Source organism: Ambystoma mexicanum, chromosome 1p, assembly GCF_040938575.1.
Source record: "Ambystoma mexicanum isolate Mex_15411 chromosome 1p, UKY_AmexF1_1, whole genome shotgun sequence".
Taxonomy (NCBI): Eukaryota; Metazoa; Chordata; class Amphibia; order Caudata; family Ambystomatidae; genus Ambystoma; species Ambystoma mexicanum.
The window spans coordinates 237930441-237946285 of record NC_090921.1 but is presented as its reverse complement, the minus strand read 5'-3'; the positions used below and the strand labels follow the sequence as shown (position 1 = coordinate 237946285).

The window sequence follows — 15845 nt, the reverse complement described above, 5'->3', positions numbered from 1 at the left end:
GTTCCGGGCTATGTTTGACTCCAGAGTTGAATCTGTCATCCCGCATTTCCTCAGCAAATCAAGCTACCCATCTCAAGTCTCATGAGCTGAGGACGGCAAAGTCCCTGTGGGCTTAGGACAGTCAAAGAAACCCCTGGGCTGCATGCTAAGCCCCTTTTCGGCTTCACTTTCCGAATCCTGCCCTAGCTTGCGATTAGTTTTTTTCTCACTTCTTGCCCCCATCTCCCACCTTGCCTCATGGTCTCCCCTCCTCTGCGCACCTGACAGTTTGCCTGCCCTTCCACTGCCTGTCTCCAGACTTTCCAAGGAGAAAAGGCAAAGCACTAAAGCGGGCCGGGCAACGGGTCAAGTTCCGCTTTCGGCGACTAGCAGGGAGGTAGCGTGGCCGAGCGGTCTAAGGCGCTGGATTAAGGCTCCAGTCTCTTCGGAGGCGTGGGTTCAAATCCCACCGCTGCCACTTTTCCTGGCCTTGCATTTTAAAGAAGAACGTAACGTTGACCTCTTCCTTCATTAGTGCCACCTCTGTCGCAATGAGCAAGCGGATGGTATGCCACACCCTGCAGGAAAAAGGTTTCGCTTCTGACGTCTTGCTTTTCTGGACATCCAGTCTCAAGTTTCCCATCTGGAACGGCGCTCCCTGCTGCTTTGTGAAGGCTTGCTGCAAGAGCCTTCGAAACCCAGGAGCTCTTGCGTTGAGCTGTGACGCGTCCTGGGAAGACCTCCCGTTGCAGCGGAATGAGCCCCACTTCCAGGGCGTGCTGGTAGCAAATTTCCCACAGCCCACAGGGAGCAAACGATCCCAGGTGTGATGTATCACCAGGAGAGGCTGAGATGAGAGTAGGGGTTCACGCGTGTGCCCGGACCGAGGTTAATGATGGGATTAGAGCTAGGGTTAGATGCAGGGAAAGAGTGAGAGTTATAATTAGGGATAAAGCTAACAGGTGATCATTACTCGTCATGTAACATGATACAAAGGGTCAGAAGAGGAACTGATTCAGGGTTACAATTTGGACTTCGCAGACAACAGGAGCACTAAATGGTGCTGAGGGGGACTCAATAAAGTGGACCGGCCGCCTAATGTAAGCAATTGTGCACAAATATTGTACGATGACTAGCGTTGCCGGTGCTTTTTTCTTAAAGAGTCAGTTCTTGGCACCCATTCCCTACTTGACTCAGCCTAATCTTCAAGAATATTTGTCAAGAACTAAAAAAAATCCAGAAAAGGTTTAACCTCCCCGTCGGGGAATTGAACCCCGGTCTCCCGTATACTAACGAGGAGACGTGAGGGGATGAAATGAACAGCTGCTGATGTCTGCACAGCATCCAGCGACCACCTAGCTGGCCTAGGGGGGTCTCATTTTCCCCCGTCAAACGGCTTGCCCGATCTAAGGCTAATTTCTTTCTTTTTATCGGCACCAGGCTTAAAACTCAGTTTAAGGCGATAGTTCCGGGCTATGTTTGACTCCAGAGTTGAATCTGTCATCCCGCATTTCCTCAGCAAATCAAGCTACCCATCTCAAGTCTCATGAGCTGAGGACGGCAAAGTCCCTGTGGGCTTAGGACAGTCAAAGAAACCCCTGGGCTGCATGCTAAGCCCCTTTTCGGCTTCACTTTCCGAATCCTGCCCTAGCTTGCGATTAGTTTTTTTCTCACTTCTTGCCCCCATCTCCCACCTTGCCTCATGGTCTCCCCTCCTCTGCGCACCTGACAGTTTGCCTGCCCTTCCACTGCCTGTCTCCAGACTTTCCAAGGAGAAAAGGCAAAGCACTAAAGCGGGCCGGGCAACGGGTCAAGTTCCGCTTTCGGCGACTAGCAGGGAGGTAGCGTGGCCGAGCGGTCTAAGGCGCTGGATTAAGGCTCCAGTCTCTTCGGAGGCGTGGGTTCAAATCCCACCGCTGCCACTTTTCCTGGCCTTGCATTTTAAAGAAGAACGTAACGTTGACCTCTTCCTTCATTAGTGCCACCTCTGTCGCAATGAGCAAGCGGATGGTATGCCACACCCTGCAGGAAAAAGGTTTCGCTTCTGACGTCTTGCTTTTCTGGACATCCAGTCTCAAGTTTCCCATCTGGAACGGCGCTCCCTGCTGCTTTGTGAAGGCTTGCTGCAAGAGCCTTCGAAACCCAGGAGCTCTTGCGTTGAGCTGTGACGCGTCCTGGGAAGACCTCCCGTTGCAGCGGAATGAGCCCCACTTCCAGGGCGTGCTGGTAGCAAATTTCCCACAGCCCACAGGGAGCAAACGATCCCAGGTGTGATGTATCACCAGGAGAGGCTGAGATGAGAGTAAGGGTTCACGCGTGTGCCCGGACCGAGGTTAATGATGGGATTAGAGCTAGGGTTAGATGCAGGGAAAGAGTGAGAGTTATAATTAGGGATAAAGCTAACAGGTGATCATTACTCGTCATGTAACATGATACAAAGGGTCAGAAGAGGAACTGATTCAGGGTTACAATTTGGACTTCGCAGACAACAGGAGCACTAAATGGTGCTGAGGGGGACTCAATAAAGTGGACCGGCCGCCTAATGTAAGCAATTGTGCACAAATATTGTACGATGACTAGCGTTGCCGGTGCTTTTTTCTTAAAGAGTCAGTTCTTGGCACCCATTCCCTACTTGACTCAGCCTAATCTTCAAGAATATTTGTCAAGAACTAAAAAAAATCCAGAAAAGGTTTAACCTCCCCGTCGGGGAATTGAACCCCGGTCTCCCGGGTGACAGGCGGGGATACTGACCACTATACTAACGAGGAGACGTGAGGGCATGAAATGAACAGCTGCTGATGTCTGCACAGCATCCAGCGACCACCTAGCTGGCCTAGGGGGTCTCATTTTCCCCCGTCAAACGGCTTGCCCGATCTAAGGCTAATTTCTTTCTTTTTATCGGCACCAGGCTTAAAACTCAGTTTAAGGCGATAGTTCCGGGCTATGTTTGACTCCAGAGTTGAATCTGTCATCCCGCATTTCCTCAGCAAATCAAGCTACCCATCTCAAGTCTCATGAGCTGAGGACGGCAAAGTCCCTGTGGGCTTAGGACAGTCAAAGAAACCCCTGGGCTGCATGCTAAGCCCCTTTTCGGCTTCACTTTCCGAATCCTGCCCTAGCTTGCGATTAGTTTTTTTCTCACTTCTTGCCCCCATCTCCCACCTTGCCTCATGGTCTCCCCTCCTCTGCGCACCTGACAGTTTGCCTGCCCTTCCACTGCCTGTCTCCAGACTTTCCAAGGAGAAAAGGCAAAGCACTAAAGCGGGCCGGGCAACGGGTCAAGTTCCGCTTTCGGCGACTAGCAGGGAGGTAGCGTGGCCGAGCGGTCTAAGGCGCTGGATTAAGGCTCCAGTCTCTTCGGAGGCGTGGGTTCAAATCCCACCGCTGCCACTTTTCCTGGCCTTGCATTTTAAAGAAGAACGTAACGTTGACCTCTTCCTTCATTAGTGCCACCTCTGTCGCAATGAGCAAGCGGATGGTATGCCACACCCTGCAGGAAAAAGGTTTCGCTTCTGACGTCTTGCTTTTCTGGACATCCAGTCTCAAGTTTCCCATCTGGAACGGCGCTCCCTGCTGCTTTGTGAAGGCTTGCTGCAAGAGCCTTCGAAACCCAGGAGCTCTTGCGTTGAGCTGTGACGCGTCCTGGGAAGACCTCCCGTTGCAGCGGAATGAGCCCCACTTCCAGGGCGTGCTGGTAGCAAATTTCCCACAGCCCACAGGGAGCAAACGATCCCAGGTGTGATGTATCACCAGGAGAGGCTGAGATGAGAGTAGGGGTTCACGCGTGTGCCCGGACCGAGGTTAATGATGGGATTAGAGCTAGGGTTAGATGCAGGGAAAGAGTGAGAGTTATAATTAGGGATAAAGCTAACAGGTGATCATTACTCGTCATGTAACATGATACAAAGGGTCAGAAGAGGAACTGATTCAGGGTTACAATTTGGACTTCGCAGACAACAGGAGCACTAAATGGTGCTGAGGGGGACTCAATAAAGTGGACCGGCCGCCTAATGTAAGCAATTGTGCACAAATATTGTACGATGACTAGCGTTGCCGGTGCTTTTTTCTTAAAGAGTCAGTTCTTGGCACCCATTCCCTACTTGACTCAGCCTAATCTTCAAGAATATTTGTCAAGAACTAAAAAAAATCCAGAAAAGGTTTAACCTCCCCGTCGGGGAATTGAACCCCGGTCTCCCGCGTGACAGGCGGGGATACTGACCACTATACTAACGAGGAGACGTGAGGGCATGAAATGAACAGCTGCTGATGTCTGCACAGCATCCAGCGACCACCTAGCTGGCCTAGGGGGTCTCATTTTCCCCCGTCAAACGGCTTGCCCGATCTAAGGCTAATTTCTTTCTTTTTATCGGCACCAGGCTTAAAACTCAGTTTAAGGCGATAGTTCCGGGCTATGTTTGACTCCAGAGTTGAATCTGTCATCCCGCATTTCCTCAGCAAATCAAGCTACCCATCTCAAGTCTCATGAGCTGAGGACGGCAAAGTCCCTGTGGGCTTAGGACAGTCAAAGAAACCCCTGGGCTGCATGCTAAGCCCCTTTTCGGCTTCACTTTCCGAATCCTGCCCTAGCTTGCGATTAGTTTTTTTCTTACTTCTTGCCCCCATCTCCCACCTTGCCTCATGGTCTCCCCTCCTCTGCGCACCTGACAGTTTGCCTGCCCTTCCACTGCCTGTCTCCAGACTTTCCAAGGAGAAAAGGCAAAGCACTAAAGCGGGCCGGGCAACGGGTCAAGTTCCGCTTTCGGCGACTAGCAGGGAGGTAGCGTGGCCGAGCGGTCTAAGGCGCTGGATTAAGGCTCCAGTCTCTTCGGAGGCGTGGGTTCAAATCCCACCGCTGCCACTTTTCCTGGCCTTGCATTTTAAAGAAGAACGTAACGTTGACCTCTTCCTTCATTAGTGCCACCTCTGTCGCAATGAGCAAGCGGATGGTATGCCACACCCTGCAGGAAAAAGGTTTCGCTTCTGACGTCTTGCTTTTCTGGACATCCAGTCTCAAGTTTCCCATCTGGAACGGCGCTCCCTGCTGCTTTGTGAAGGCTTGCTGCAAGAGCCTTCGAAACCCAGGAGCTCTTGCGTTGAGCTGTGACGCGTCCTGGGAAGACCTCCCGTTGCAGCGGAATGAGCCCCACTTCCAGGGCGTGCTGGTAGCAAATTTCCCACAGCCCACAGGGAGCAAACGATCCCAGGTGTGATGTATCACCAGGAGAGGCTGAGATGAGAGTAGGGGTTCACGCGTGTGCCCGGACCGAGGTTAATGATGGGATTAGAGCTAGGGTTAGATGCAGGGAAAGAGTGAGAGTTATAATTAGGGATAAAGCTAACAGGTGATCATTACTCGTCATGTAACATGATACAAAGGGTCAGAAGAGGAACTGATTCAGGGTTACAATTTGGACTTCGCAGACAACAGGAGCACTAAATGGTGCTGAGGGGGACTCAATAAAGTGGACCGGCCGCCTAATGTAAGCAATTGTGCACAAATATTGTACGATGACTAGCGTTGCCGGTGCTTTTTTCTTAAAGAGTCAGTTCTTGGCACCCATTCCCTACTTGACTCAGCCTAATCTTCAAGAATATTTGTCAAGAACTAAAAAAAATCCAGAAAAGGTTTAACCTCCCCGTCGGGGAATTGAACCCCGGTCTCCCGCGTGACAGGCGGGGATACTGACCACTATACTAACGAGGAGACGTGAGGGCATGAAATGAACAGCTGCTGATGTCTGCACAGCATCCAGCGACCACCTAGCTGGCCTAGGGGGGTCTCATTTTCCCCCGTCAAACGGCTTGCCCGATCTAAGGCTAATTTCTTTCTTTTTATCGGCACCAGGCTTAAAACTCAGTTTAAGGCGATAGTTCCGGGCTATGTTTGACTCCAGAGTTGAATCTGTCATCCCGCATTTCCTCAGCAAATCAAGCTACCCATCTCAAGTCTCATGAGCTGAGGACGGCAAAGTCCCTGTGGGCTTAGGACAGTCAAAGAAACCCCTGGGCTGCATGCTAAGCCCCTTTTCGGCTTCACTTTCCGAATCCTGCCCTAGCTTGCGATTAGTTTTTTTCTCACTTCTTGCCCCCATCTCCCACCTTGCCTCATGGTCTCCCCTCCTCTGCGCACCTGACAGTTTGCCTGCCCTTCCACTGCCTGTCTCCAGACTTTCCAAGGAGAAAAGGCAAAGCACTAAAGCGGGCCGGGCAACGGGTCAAGTTCCGCTTTCGGCGACTAGCAGGGAGGTAGCGTGGCCGAGCGGTCTAAGGCGCTGGATTAAGGCTCCAGTCTCTTCGGAGGCGTGGGTTCAAATCCCACCGCTGCCACTTTTCCTGGCCTTGCATTTTAAAGAAGAACGTAACGTTGACCTCTTCCTTCATTAGTGCCACCTCTGTCGCAATGAGCAAGCGGATGGTATGCCACACCCTGCAGGAAAAAGGTTTCGCTTCTGACGTCTTGCTTTTCTGGACATCCAGTCTCAAGTTTCCCATCTGGAACGGCGCTCCCTGCTGCTTTGTGAAGGCTTGCTGCAAGAGCCTTCGAAACCCAGGAGCTCTTGCGTTGAGCTGTGACGCGTCCTGGGAAGACCTCCCGTTGCAGCGGAATGAGCCCCACTTCCAGGGCGTGCTGGTAGCAAATTTCCCACAGCCCACAGGGAGCAAACGATCCCAGGTGTGATGTATCACCAGGAGAGGCTGAGATGAGAGTAAGGGTTCACGCGTGTGCCCGGACCGAGGTTAATGATGGGATTAGAGCTAGGGTTAGATGCAGGGAAAGAGTGAGAGTTATAATTAGGGATAAAGCTAACAGGTGATCATTACTCGTCATGTAACATGATACAAAGGGTCAGAAGAGGAACTGATTCAGGGTTACAATTTGGACTTCGCAGACAACAGGAGCACTAAATGGTGCTGAGGGGGACTCAATAAAGTGGACCGGCCGCCTAATGTAAGCAATTGTGCACAAATATTGTACGATGACTAGCGTTGCCGGTGCTTTTTTCTTAAAGAGTCAGTTCTTGGCACCCATTCCCTACTTGACTCAGCCTAATCTTCAAGAATATTTGTCAAGAACTAAAAAAAATCCAGAAAAGGTTTAACCTCCCCGTCGGGGAATTGAACCCCGGTCTCCCGCGTGACAGGCGGGGGATACTGACCACTATACTAACGAGGAGACGTGAGGGCATGAAATGAACAGCTGCTGATGTCTGCACAGCATCCAGCGACCACCTAGCTGGCCTAGGGGGTCTCATTTTCCCCCGTCAAACGGCTTGCCCGATCTAAGGCTAATTTCTTTCTTTTTATCGGCACCAGGCTTAAAACTCAGTTTAAGGCGATAGTTCCGGGCTATGTTTGACTCCAGAGTTGAATCTGTCATCCCGCATTTCCTCAGCAAATCAAGCTACCCATCTCAAGTCTCATGAGCTGAGGACGGCAAAGTCCCTGTGGGCTTAGGACAGTCAAAGAAACCCCTGGGCTGCATGCTAAGCCCCTTTTCGGCTTCACTTTCCGAATCCTGCCCTAGCTTGCGATTAGTTTTTTTCTCACTTCTTGCCCCCATCTCCCACCTTGCCTCATGGTCTCCCCTCCTCTGCGCACCTGACAGTTTGCCTGCCCTTCCACTGCCTGTCTCCAGACTTTCCAAGGAGAAAAGGCAAAAGCACTAAAGCGGGCCGGGCAACGGGTCAAGTTCCGCTTTCGGCGACTAGCAGGGAGGTAGCGTGGCCGAGCGGTCTAAGGCGCTGGATTAAGGCTCCAGTCTCTTCGGAGGCGTGGGTTCAAATCCCACCGCTGCCACTTTTCCTGGCCTTGCATTTTAAAGAAGAACGTAACGTTGACCTCTTCCTTCATTAGTGCCACCTCTGTCGCAATGAGCAAGCGGATGGTATGCCACACCCTGCAGGAAAAAGGTTTCGCTTCTGACGTCTTGCTTTTCTGGACATCCAGTCTCAAGTTTCCCATCTGGAACGGCGCTCCCTGCTGCTTTGTGAAGGCTTGCTGCAAGAGCCTTCGAAACCCAGGAGCTCTTGCGTTGAGCTGTGACGCGTCCTGGGAAGACCTCCCGTTGCAGCGGAATGAGCCCCACTTCCAGGGCGTGCTGGTAGCAAATTTCCCACAGCCCACAGGGAGCAAACGATCCCAGGTGTGATGTATCACCAGGAGAGGCTGAGATGAGAGTAAGGGTTCACGCGTGTGCCCGGACCGAGGTTAATGATGGGATTAGAGCTAGGGTTAGATGCAGGGAAAGAGTGAGAGTTATAATTAGGGATAAAGCTAACAGGTGATCATTACTCGTCATGTAACATGATACAAAGGGTCAGAAGAGGAACTGATTCAGGGTTACAATTTGGACTTCGCAGACAACAGGAGCACTAAATGGTGCTGAGGGGGACTCAATAAAGTGGACCGGCCGCCTAATGTAAGCAATTGTGCACAAATATTGTACGATGACTAGCGTTGCCGGTGCTTTTTTCTTAAAGAGTCAGTTCTTGGCACCCATTCCCTACTTGACTCAGCCTAATCTTCAAGAATATTTGTCAAGAACTAAAAAAAATCCAGAAAAGGTTTAACCTCCCCGTCGGGGAATTGAACCCCGGTCTCCCGGGTGACAGGCGGGGATACTGACCACTATACTAACGAGGAGACGTGAGGGCATGAAATGAACAGCTGCTGATGTCTGCACAGCATCCAGCGACCACCTAGCTGGCCTAGGGGGTCTCATTTTCCCCCGTCAAACGGCTTGCCCGATCTAAGGCTAATTTCTTTCTTTTTATCGGCACCAGGCTTAAAACTCAGTTTAAGGCGATAGTTCCGGGCTATGTTTGACTCCAGAGTTGAATCTGTCATCCCGCATTTCCTCAGCAAATCAAGCTACCCATCTCAAGTCTCATGAGCTGAGGACGGCAAAGTCCCTGTGGGCTTAGGACAGTCAAAGAAACCCCTGGGCTGCATGCTAAGCCCCTTTTCGGCTTCACTTTCCGAATCCTGCCCTAGCTTGCGATTCGTTTTTTTCTCACTTCTTGCCCCCATCTCCCACCTTGCCTCATGGTCTCCCCTCCTCTGCGCACCTGACAGTTTGCCTGCCCTTCCACTGCCTGTCTCCAGACTTTCCAAGGAGAAAAGGCAAAGCACTAAAGCGGGCCGGGCAACGGGTCAAGTTCCGCTTTCGGTGACTAGCAGGGAGGTAGCGTGGCCGAGCGGTCTAAGGCGCTGGATTAAGGCTCCAGTCTCTTCGGAGGCGTGGGTTCAAATCCCACCGCTGCCACTTTTCCTGGCCTTGCATTTTAAAGAAGAACGTAACGTTGACCTCTTCCTTCATTAGTGCCACCTCTGTCGCAATGAGCAAGCGGATGGTATGCCACACCCTGCAGGAAAAAGGTTTCGCTTCTGACGTCTTGCTTTTCTGGACATCCAGTCTCAAGTTTCCCATCTGGAACGGCGCTCCCTGCTGCTTTGTGAAGGCTTGCTGCAAGAGCCTTCGAAACCCAGGAGCTCTTGCGTTGAGCTGTGACGCGTCCTGGGAAGACCTCCCGTTGCAGCGGAATGAGCCCCACTTCCAGGGCGTGCTGGTAGCAAATTTCCCACAGCCCACAGGGAGCAAACGATCCCAGGTGTGATGTATCACCAGGAGAGGCTGAGATGAGAGTAGGGGTTCACGCGTGTGCCCGGACCGAGGTTAATGATGGGATTAGAGCTAGGGTTAGATGCAGGGAAAGAGTGAGAGTTATAATTAGGGATAAAGCTAACAGGTGATCATTACTCGTCATGTAACATGATACAAAGGGTCAGAAGAGGAACTGATTCAGGGTTACAATTTGGACTTCGCAGACAACAGGAGCACTAAATGGTGCTGAGGGGGACTCAATAAAGTGGACCGGCCGCCTAATGTAAGCAATTGTGCACAAATATTGTACGATGACTAGCGTTGCCGGTGCTTTTTTCTTAAAGAGTCAGTTCTTGGCACCCATTCCCTACTTGACTCAGCCTAATCTTCAAGAATATTTGTCAAGAACTAAAAAAAATCCAGAAAAGGTTTAACCTCCCCGTCGGGGAATTGAACCCCGGTCTCCCGCGTGACAGGCGGGGATACTGACCACTATACTAACGAGGAGACGTGAGGGCATGAAATGAACAGCTGCTGATGTCTGCACAGCATCCAGCGACCACCTAGCTGGCCTAGGGGGTCTCATTTTCCCCCGTCAAACGGCTTGCCCGATCTAAGGCTAATTTCTTTCTTTTTATCGGCACCAGGCTTAAAACTCAGTTTAAGGCGATAGTTCCGGGCTATGTTTGACTCCAGAGTTGAATCTGTCATCCCGCATTTCCTCAGCAAATCAAGCTACCCATCTCAAGTCTCATGAGCTGAGGACGGCAAAGTCCCTGTGGGCTTAGGACAGTCAAAGAAACCCCTGGGCTGCATGCTAAGCCCCTTTTCGGCTTCACTTTCCGAATCCTGCCCTAGCTTGCGATTCGTTTTTTTCTCACTTCTTGCCCCCATCTCCCACCTTGCCTCATGGTCTCCCCTCCTCTGCGCACCTGACAGTTTGCCTGCCCTTCCACTGCCTGTCTCCAGACTTTCCAAGGAGAAAAGGCAAAGCACTAAAGCGGGCCGGGCAACGGGTCAAGTTCCGCTTTCGGCGACTAGCAGGGAGGTAGCGTGGCCGAGCGGTCTAAGGCGCTGGATTAAGGCTCCAGTCTCTTCGGAGGCGTGGGTTCAAATCCCACCGCTGCCACTTTTCCTGGCCTTGCATTTTAAAGAAGAACGTAACGTTGACCTCTTCCTTCATTAGTGCCACCTCTGTCGCAATGAGCAAGCGGATGGTATGCCACACCCTGCAGGAAAAAGGTTTCGCTTCTGATGTCTTGCTTTTCTGGACATCCAGTCTCAAGTTTCCCATCTGGAACGGCGCTCCCTGCTGCTTTGTGAAGGCTTGCTGCAAGAGCCTTCGAAACCCAGGAGCTCTTGCGTTGAGCTGTGACGCGTCCTGGGAAGACCTCCCGTTGCAGCGGAATGAGCCCCACTTCCAGGGCGTGCTGGTAGCAAATTTCCCACAGCCCACAGGGAGCAAACGATCCCAGGTGTGATGTATCACCAGGAGAGGCTGAGATGAGAGTAGGGGTTCACGCGTGTGCCCGGACCGAGGTTAATGATGGGATTAGAGCTAGGGTTAGATGCAGGGAAAGAGTGAGAGTTATAATTAGGGATAAAGCTAACAGGTGATCATTACTCGTCATGTAACATGATACAAAGGGTCAGAAGAGGAACTGATTCAGGGTTACAATTTGGACTTCGCAGACAACAGGAGCACTAAATGGTGCTGAGGGGGACTCAATAAAGTGGACCGGCCGCCTAATGTAAGCAATTGTGCACAAATATTGTACGATGACTAGCGTTGCCGGTGCTTTTTTCTTAAAGAGTCAGTTCTTGGCACCCATTCCCTACTTGACTCAGCCTAATCTTCAAGAATATTTGTCAAGAACTAAAAAAAATCCAGAAAAGGTTTAACCTCCCCGTCGGGGAATTGAACCCCGGTCTCCCGCGTGACAGGCGGGGATACTGACCACTATACTAACGAGGAGACGTGAGGGCATGAAATGAACAGCTGCTGATGTCTGCACAGCATCCAGCGACCACCTAGCTGGCCTAGGGGGGTCTCATTTTCCCCCGTCAAACGGCTTGCCCGATCTAAGGCTAATTTCTTTCTTTTTATCGGCACCAGGCTTAAAACTCAGTTTAAGGCGATAGTTCCGGGCTATGTTTGACTCCAGAGTTGAATCTGTCATCCCGCATTTCCTCAGCAAATCAAGCTACCCATCTCAAGTCTCATGAGCTGAGGACGGCAAAGTCCCTGTGGGCTTAGGACAGTCAAAGAAACCCCTGGGCTGCATGCTAAGCCCCTTTTCGGCTTCACTTTCCGAATCCTGCCCTAGCTTGCGATTAGTTTTTTTCTCACTTCTTGCCCCCATCTCCCACCTTGCCTCATGGTCTCCCCTCCTCTGCGCACCTGACAGTTTGCCTGCCCTTCCACTGCCTGTCTCCAGACTTTCCAAGGAGAAAAGGCAAAGCACTAAAGCGGGCCGGGCAACGGGTCAAGTTCCGCTTTCGGCGACTAGCAGGGAGGTAGCGTGGCCGAGCGGTCTAAGGCGCTGGATTAAGGCTCCAGTCTCTTCGGAGGCGTGGGTTCAAATCCCACCGCTGCCACTTTTCCTGGCCTTGCATTTTAAAGAAGAACGTAACGTTGACCTCTTCCTTCATTAGTGCCACCTCTGTCGCAATGAGCAAGCGGATGGTATGCCACACCCTGCAGGAAAAAGGTTTCGCTTCTGACGTCTTGCTTTTCTGGACATCCAGTCTCAAGTTTCCCATCTGGAACGGCGCTCCCTGCTGCTTTGTGAAGGCTTGCTGCAAGAGCCTTCGAAACCCAGGAGCTCTTGCGTTGAGCTGTGACGCGTCCTGGGAAGACCTCCCGTTGCAGCGGAATGAGCCCCACTTCCAGGGCGTGCTGGTAGCAAATTTCCCACAGCCCACAGGGAGCAAACGATCCCAGGTGTGATGTATCACCAGGAGAGGCTGAGATGAGAGTAAGGGTTCACGCGTGTGCCCGGACCGAGGTTAATGATGGGATTAGAGCTAGGGTTAGATGCAGGGAAAGAGTGAGAGTTATAATTAGGGATAAAGCTAACAGGTGATCATTACTCGTCATGTAACATGATACAAAGGGTCAGAAGAGGAACTGATTCAGGGTTACAATTTGGACTTCGCAGACAACAGGAGCACTAAATGGTGCTGAGGGGGACTCAATAAAGTGGACCGGCCGCCTAATGTAAGCAATTGTGCACAAATATTGTACGATGACTAGCGTTGCCGGTGCTTTTTTCTTAAAGAGTCAGTTCTTGGCACCCATTCCCTACTTGACTCAGCCTAATCTTCAAGAATATTTGTCAAGAACTAAAAAAAATCCAGAAAAGGTTTAACCTCCCCGTCGGCCGGTCTCCCGGGTGACAGGCGGGGATACTGACCACTATACTAACGAGGAGACGTGAGGGCATGAAATGAACAGCTGCTGATGTCTGCACAGCATCCAGCGACCACCTAGCTGGCCTAGGGGGTCTCATTTTCCCCCGTCAAACGGCTTGCCCGATCTAAGGCTAATTTCTTTCTTTTTATCGGCACCAGGCTTAAAACTCAGTTTAAGGCGATAGTTCCGGGCTATGTTTGACTCCAGAGTTGAATCTGTCATCCCGCATTTCCTCAGCAAATCAAGCTACCCATCTCAAGTCTCATGAGCTGAGGACGGCAAAGTCCCTGTGGGCTTAGGACAGTCAAAGAAACCCCTGGGCTGCATGCTAAGCCCCTTTTCGGCTTCACTTTCCGAATCCTGCCCTAGCTTGCGATTAGTTTTTTTCTCACTTCTTGCCCCCATCTCCCACCTTGCCTCATGGTCTCCCCTCCTCTGCGCACCTGACAGTTTGCCTGCCCTTCCACTGCCTGTCTCCAGACTTTCCAAGGAGAAAAGGCAAAGCACTAAAGCGGGCCGGGCAACGGGTCAAGTTCCGCTTTCGGCGACTAGCAGGGAGGTAGCGTGGCCGAGCGGTCTAAGGCGCTGGATTAAGGCTCCAGTCTCTTCGGAGGCGTGGGTTCAAATCCCACCGCTGCCACTTTTCCTGGCCTTGCATTTTAAAGAAGAACGTAACGTTGACCTCTTCCTTCATTAGTGCCACCTCTGTCGCAATGAGCAAGCGGATGGTATGCCACACCCTGCAGGAAAAAGGTTTCGCTTCTGACGTCTTGCTTTTCTGGACATCCAGTCTCAAGTTTCCCATCTGGAACGGCGCTCCCTGCTGCTTTGTGAAGGCTTGCTGCAAGAGCCTTCGAAACCCAGGAGCTCTTGCGTTGAGCTGTGACGCGTCCTGGGAAGACCTCCCGTTGCAGCGGAATGAGCCCCACTTCCAGGGCGTGCTGGTAGCAAATTTCCCACAGCCCACAGGGAGCAAACGATCCCAGGTGTGATGTATCACCAGGAGAGGCTGAGATGAGAGTAGGGGTTCACGCGTGTGCCCGGACCGAGGTTAATGATGGGATTAGAGCTAGGGTTAGATGCAGGGAAAGAGTGAGAGTTATAATTAGGGATAAAGCTAACAGGTGATCATTACTCGTCATGTAACATGATACAAAGGGTCAGAAGAGGAACTGATTCAGGGTTACAATTTGGACTTCGCAGACAACAGGAGCACTAAATGGTGCTGAGGGGGACTCAATAAAGTGGACCGGCCGCCTAATGTAAGCAATTGTGCACAAATATTGTACGATGACTAGCGTTGCCGGTGCTTTTTTCTTAAAGAGTCAGTTCTTGGCACCCATTCCCTACTTGACTCAGCCTAATCTTCAAGAATATTTGTCAAGAACTAAAAAAAATCCAGAAAAGGTTTAACCTCCCCGTCGGGGAATTGAACCCCGGTCTCCCGCGTGACAGGCGGGGATACTGACCACTATACTAACGAGGAGACGTGAGGGCATGAAATGAACAGCTGCTGATGTCTGCACAGCATCCAGCGACCACCTAGCTGGCCTAGGGGGTCTCATTTTCCCCCGTCAAACGGCTTGCCCGATCTAAGGCTAATTTCTTTCTTTTTATCGGCACCAGGCTTAAAACTCAGTTTAAGGCGATAGTTCCGGGCTATGTTTGACTCCAGAGTTGAATCTGTCATCCTGCATTTCCTCAGCAAATCAAGCTACCCATCTCAAGTCTCATGAGCTGAGGACGGCAAAGTCCCTGTGGGCTTAGGACAGTCAAAGAAACCCCTGGGCTGCATGCTAAGCCCCTTTTCGGCTTCACTTTCCGAATCCTGCCCTAGCTTGCGATTCGTTTTTTTCTCACTTCTTGCCCCCATCTCCCACCTTGCCTCATGGTCTCCCCTCCTCTGCGCACCTGACAGTTTGCCTGCCCTTCCACTGCCTGTCTCCAGACTTTCCAAGGAGAAAAGGCAAAGCACTAAAGCGGGCCGGGCAACGGGTCAAGTTCCGCTTTCGGCGACTAGCAGGGAGGTAGCGTGGCCGAGCGGTCTAAGGCGCTGGATTAAGGCTCCAGTCTCTTCGGAGGCGTGGGTTCAAATCCCACCGCTGCCACTTTTCCTGGCCTTGCATTTTAAAGAAGAACGTAACGTTGACCTCTTCCTTCATTAGTGCCACCTCTGTCGCAATGAGCAAGCGGATGGTATGCCACACCCTGCAGGAAAAAGGTTTCGCTTCTGACGTCTTGCTTTTCTGGACATCCAGTCTCAAGTTTCCCATCTGGAACGGCGCTCCCTGCTGCTTTGTGAAGGCTTGCTGCAAGAGCCTTCGAAACCCAGGAGCTCTTGCGTTGAGCTGTGACGCGTCCTGGGAAGACCTCCCGTTGCAGCGGAATGAGCCCCACTTCCAGGGCGTGCTGGTAGCAAATTTCCCACAGCCCACAGGGAGCAAACGATCCCAGGTGTGATGTATCACCAGGAGAGGCTGAGATGAGAGTAGGGGTTCACGCGTGTGCCCGGACCGAGGTTAATGATGGGATTAGAGCTAGGGTTAGATGCAGGGAAAGAGTGAGAGTTATAATTAGGGATAAAGCTAACAGGTGATCATTACTCGTCATGTAACATGATACAAAGGGTCAGAAGAGGAACTGATTCAGGGTTACAATTTGGACTTCGCAGACAACAGGAGCACTAAATGGTGCTGAGGGGGACTCAATAAAGTGGACCGGCCGCCTAATGTAAGCAATTGTGCACAAATATTGTACGATGACTAGCGTTGCCGGTGCTTTTTTCTTAAAGAGTCAGTTCTTGGCACCCATTCCCTACTTGACTCAGCCTAATCTTCAAGAATATTT

General features: G+C 51.5%; 5 non-coding genes across 5 annotated transcripts; all 5 read right to left on the bottom strand.

Annotated features, from left to right (window-relative positions):
- Positions 1-4143: 4143 nt before the first annotated feature.
- Positions 4144-4215, bottom strand: TRNAD-GUC (transfer RNA aspartic acid (anticodon GUC)). Its single transcript has one exon. It is a non-coding gene; the product is annotated as a tRNA-Asp (tRNA).
- A 1396-nt stretch (positions 4216-5611) lies between these two features.
- TRNAD-GUC (transfer RNA aspartic acid (anticodon GUC)) lies at positions 5612-5683 on the bottom strand. The gene has a single exon. It is a non-coding gene; the product is annotated as a tRNA-Asp (tRNA).
- A 4335-nt stretch (positions 5684-10018) lies between these two features.
- Positions 10019-10090, bottom strand: TRNAD-GUC (transfer RNA aspartic acid (anticodon GUC)). Its single transcript has one exon. It is a non-coding gene; the product is annotated as a tRNA-Asp (tRNA).
- A 1396-nt stretch (positions 10091-11486) lies between these two features.
- Positions 11487-11558, bottom strand: TRNAD-GUC (transfer RNA aspartic acid (anticodon GUC)). The gene has a single exon. It is a non-coding gene; the product is annotated as a tRNA-Asp (tRNA).
- A 2854-nt stretch (positions 11559-14412) lies between these two features.
- On the bottom strand, positions 14413-14484 carry TRNAD-GUC (transfer RNA aspartic acid (anticodon GUC)). The gene has a single exon. It is a non-coding gene; the product is annotated as a tRNA-Asp (tRNA).
- Between the last annotated feature and the right edge of the window lie 1361 nt (positions 14485-15845).